Here is a 5,368-nt window from a genome sequence, read left to right on the forward strand (position 1 = left end):
GGCGGCGGCGGCGAGGCAGGGTTCCAGCTGCTCTGCCCGGCGTCTTCCATGATCTTCCAGCTCACCAGGCGCATGCAGGCGCTGGCGTCCTCGAGGGAGCTGTGCCCGGCAGACTTGTCCTGGATGACCTCCTGGAGGTAGTCGGCCGCCAGGCTCCGCAGAGAGCGCTTGTACGGGCGGCCCAAGGGGTGGGGGAAGAGCAGGGACGTGTCTATCACGCGGTGGTGGATCATCTTCAGCACCAGCAGGTCGCTCTCCAGGCTGTGCCCGATGAGAATGCTGTCGGCGCTCAACACGCTCAGCAGGAAAGCCTGCACGTCCCGCAGCCTGACGCTGGTGCGCGCGAGGTCAGCCTCGGTCACGCCGGAAAACCTGGTGTTATAGTCCACGATCTCGCGGTCCGGCTTGACGAAAGTGTCATACACCACTCGCAGGTCTGCGTCCACCATGGTGACGCGAGTCAGCTCCAGGCCTCGCGAGGTGAAAGACATCTCGCAGTCCAGGGCGTAGATACCCGGGTGGGCATCTTGGGAAGGTCCTTTGGCCTCCGTCTTCACAAACCCTTCGAGGTTCTCCTTCCTGCCGTCGTGCACGTGCTGCTTGGCGACCTGGCAGCCCATGGCGCCCACGGGGGCGGAGCAGCACGTGTACTGGCTGTCCCAGCCGCCGGTCTCCATTATCCGGCGCGGGCGCCCCCAGTGGTAGTGACACGGCTCGGGGCGCAGACAGAGCCCCCACGCAGACACCGGGTAGACCGCTCCGCAGCGGCAGCAGGTCCTGTGCGTGGAGCTCTGGGGCTGCTCCGCTGAGAAGAGCACGGCGCACCCCTGCCGCTCAGGGTCCGAGAAGGGGTAGCTGTTGGCCTTGCGCTCCTCCTCCGTGAGCAGGTACCTGCAGAGGCTGCGGTACAGGGCCGCCCTGTTGAGGCCCGGAAGCACCCAGGGGCCCTGGCCCCTCTGCGTCTTGCACGTGTGCCCGGCGTCGTGCTGGTGGGTGTTCTTGCAGGGGCTGCGGTGGTAGGCGATCTTCTCCTCCCTCCAGGCCCTCTTCAGAGCCTGCACAGGCGACGAGCAGAACCTCAGACAATCGTCAGTGAGCAGGCCAATATAGCGCTGGCGGACGGCTGTCGGCGCTTTGCCCCCACTCTCTTTCGGGGGCCGCTGGGAAGGACGTCCGTGCGAGACTTGCCTGGCGGTGGGGTCCGGGGAGGTCCCGGACGCAGTCCCTGGCGACCAGCGCGTCTTCGGCGGCCTGCTGCCGGGCTGCGCGCCCTCGGAGGCCTGGCTGCCTCTGGCCGCCGGACCCCTCTTGGCATCTGTGGGGGCCTTTGCCAAGTTCGGCTGCGGACCGTGGGTCCTCCTCTTCCCAACAGGGGAGTGGACTGAAGAGGGCTTCTTAACTGGATGCGGCGCGGCGGACTCCCAGCAGCTGGCTGGCGTCTGCTGGGCTTCTTGGGCGCTCTTGGGCCTGGCAAAGGGCACCGCTGGGCCTCTTCTTGGAGACTGCGACTGGATAACAATAAATCCCGGAGCCTGACAGCAATTCTGGGGCGGGCATGTACACGGGATTATTTCGACAGCCTCTACCTTTTGAGCTTGCGGATGCCCTGGTGGGTACCAGCAAGGAGCGGTGGGCCTCAAACTCATGCTGCTGTGGAGCTCTGTAAGTGTGTGCAGCTCGGCTCCCGGCGTCTGCGAGTGTCAGGGTGTGCTCTCGCCCTTATATGTGCAGTTGCGTCCAATCGTCACACGCCGTCAGCTTCCGGAATTCCTAGGCTCCGCCTACCAAGCAGGGTGTAAGCGATGGGATCTCCGCCCTACGTACGCCCTACGCTTTTCTTCTCCTGACTCACTTTCCCTGACAATGACCCTACAGTTTTACAACAGTGACTGAGTCTTGACCACAGAGGGGGAAACTGAGATTCGGAGGATTGAGGCAACTTGTCCAAGTCATGCCACGTGACAGGAAGCCAGAGTTTGACCCTGGCGGTCTGACATCTACTGGTGGCCTTTGCTAACCTGGAAGTGCCACTCGGTTTATTCTTTCAGGGTTTGTGAATATAAACCTAGAGTGTACAAGCAGGTTCAATCCCCGACACTGCGGGAAAAAGGCAGTACCTATCCAACGGGAGTGGGATACTTTTGTATTAGTGTATACTTTTAATACATAATAATTACATTCCTTTTGGAAAGTTAATACACATACATATCACATGTTGATCATTTTACTCCTCTTTTCTCCTACATCCTGGCCACTTTTTTGTTTTGTTTTGTTTTTTAGTCAAGGTCTCACTAAATTGCTAACTTGCCCAGACTAGAATCAAACTTGTGATCTTCCTGCCTCAGCCTTGCAGAGAGATTGGATAATAGGCATGCACCACCACACCCAATTATTATGTGCCTGCGGTATACTAAGCACTGACTATAGACACTAAAAATAAAAAATTAAAGCATTACTCAGGGACCTCAATTAATTAAATTCAGTAGAAAAACTGCTGATGTAACAAAGATTTCTTTGTTTAATTCGGCAGAAAAAATACTGAGGTAACAAAGTTTGGCCTGGGGGAAAGAAAGGAAAAGGTGCACACAAGAGTTTAGATCAGTGGTTAGGAATGGGTAAGATTAAGGATGGTGAAGTTAGAGAGAAATCTTAAAAGATAGGATTTGTACTATACCACTTCATCACTCACAAAAATCAAATCAAATTCTTATAGATGAAAACTGGAAAAGATTGGGGCTGGGTGTAGTGTTGCACACCTGTAATCCCAGCATTTGGGAGGTCAAACCAGGAGGATCCCTGTGAGCTTGAGACCAGCTGAGCTACATAGTGAGTTTAAAGCCAGCCTGAACTATATATTTAGTGAGACCTTTTTCAGACAAACCAAAAAATTGGAAAAAATAAGATTTGTCTTAGTCACTTTTCTCATTGCTGAGACAAAATTCCCAACCCCCAAAGTTAAAGGAGGAGAGGTTTATGTAGCTCACAGTTTGCAGCAGTTTCAGTCCATAATTAGCTGGCTTCAAACCAGAAAGACGTGGGAGACAGGTATCAAAGAGAAGAAACTGTTCATGGCAAGCTGAAGACAGCAAAAGCAAGCAAGCAAAGGTAAGACAAGCCTCTTTTTTTTCTTCATATTGTATCTAGGCTACTGGCATTAGGGCAGTGCCAAACTAATCAGTGAACTAGCTTCTCCAAACTTCTGGGGTATCCACTGAATCTTTGGCTTCACACTCACAGCTTCACACACTGCCCTCTCAGGGTCACACTTCCTGGCCTCCCAGGACTTCTTGCTTCTCCACATTTCTGGGGTCTCTGATGCACCTTCAACGCCACACAGCTTCACACAGCTTCACACACTGTCCTCTCGGGGGGCCCTCCCAGGCCTTCTAAAAATCTGGGTAGAAGCCTGCCTGACTCTATAACGCTTGCATTCTGCATGCACCTAAAACCAGCACCACAAGGATGATGCCAAGGTCTTCTGCTAGCAGGAGTAGCAGCCAGGCTTTCATTTCTCTTGGCTGTAGGAGTGGAGTGCCTAGATTGCTGAGCAGTGTGAATCCATTTCGGAGGAACAAATTCTCTAGGCTGCTACCATGGGCCTTTCTTCTCAAAGCAAACACTTTCACTTTTGCAATTTTGACGCTGCAAAGGGTGGAGTCTTGCTGCTTCTTGTGATGCCCTCAGGTCATCTTTTCTATTTCTTGATCTCTTCTCAGCAGTCAAGATTTCAGCTCTATCTTTGTAGTCAGCAGCTTTACTACTGGCCAAACTCAAAACATTTTAAATCATTCTGCTGAGCTTTTTGCTGTTGATGTCTCTTGTGGTTTTTTGGTTTTTTTGAGACAGGGTTTCACTATGAAGTTTGGACTGGCCTTGAACACGCTTTGTAGCCCAGGCTGACCTTGAACTCACAGTGCTCCTCCTGAGTGCTGGAATTACAGGCGTGCTCCACCACGCCTTGCACTGGGTTCCCAGCACCCAAAGTTAAAGGCTCTGTCCTGGACAATATCTGAAGTCTCAGTGAACTTGACCTGCACCCCGCACCTACTCTTGTGGAATCCAGACAGTCTCAGGAATGCCTGCAAGCCTCCCCTGCCCTTCCCACACACTCCTGGGAGTCAACTGAATGCAAGAAAGGTCAGGAGCATCTGGGACCCCACCTTGCCACCACTCACCAGCACAGGAGCTACAGTGAGCACTGGGGATCTTCAGACTCTCGCCCTGCCACTCACACCCAATCAGGAGAGTGAGACTGCATTACAGAGAGTGTCTGGTTCTTCAAAAATGGCAAAACACAGCACCAAAATGCAATCCCAGACCTCCACACTACCCAAAACAAGACCAGAAGGCATCAACACAGAAGAGCCTGGAAGTCATACACCTGAAATTTCTGAAATGATAGCACTGAAGTCAAGAAACAACTCCATCAGGCCATAGAAGACATCAGATCAGAAATAATGTCTCAGGTGAGAAAAGAAATGAAAACAATAATGAAAGAAATGTTTAGCATATTCAAAGATGACATAGACAAGAAAACAGAAGAGCATAGACAACTCGATGAAACCTTGAGTGAACAATATAGAAAAGAACTAGAAGGTATGAAACAGATGCAAAAAGATATCCAGGAACATAAAAATTCCATTGAAAGCTTGCAAAACTGCCTGAACAAAGCTGAAGATAGACTTTCAGACCTTGAAGACATCATAGCCACCAATGAATGTGAAAGGAGGGATCTCTTAAAAACAACAAGGAGAATCCCGGACACCTTCAGGAAGCCTGGAGAGTCTGGGCTCTGCCTCCCTGACCAGCATGCAAGGCAGGCAAAACCTCAGGCACCCTCTGGGGCCTTGGTGGCTACCTGCCACACCCATAGGGTGTTGCCCCAGGCTTGGGCTGAACCCCGGACATCATTGGGAAGCCTGGTGAGTCTGGGCTCTGCCTCCCTGACCAGCATGCAAGGCAGGGGAAACCTCAGGCACCCTCTGGGGCCTTGGTGCCTACCTGCCACACTCATAGTGTGTTGCCCCAGGCTGGGCTAAACCCTGGACACCTTCAGGAAGCCTGGAGAGTCTGGGCTCTGCCTCCCTGACCAGCATGCAAGGCAAGCAAAACCTCAGGCACCCTCTGGGGCCTTGGTGGCTACCTGCCACACACATAGGGTATTGCCCCAGGCTGGGCTGAACCCTGGACATCATTGGGAAGCCTGGAGAGTCTGGGCTCTGCCTCCCTGACCAGCGTGCGAGGCAAGCAAAACCTCAGGCACCTGCTGGGGCCTTGGTGGCTACCCGCCACACACATAGGGTGTTGCCCCAGGCTGGGCTGAACCCTGGACATCATTGGGAAGCCTGGTGAGTCTGGGCTCTGCCTC

The 5,368-nt window shown here is 53.2% G+C and overlaps 1 pseudogene; it reads right to left on the bottom strand.

Moving 5' to 3' along the window:
- The window catches only part of LOC102024039, a 16,999-nt pseudogene extending 15,323 nt beyond the window's left edge, over positions 1–1,676 (bottom strand).
- Positions 1,677–5,368: the final 3,692 nt, after the last annotated feature.

Source organism: Chinchilla lanigera, unplaced genomic scaffold (assembly GCF_000276665.1).
Source record: "Chinchilla lanigera isolate Chin_1 unplaced genomic scaffold, ChiLan1.0 scaffold00030, whole genome shotgun sequence".
NCBI lineage: Eukaryota > Metazoa > Chordata > Mammalia > Rodentia > Chinchillidae > Chinchilla > Chinchilla lanigera.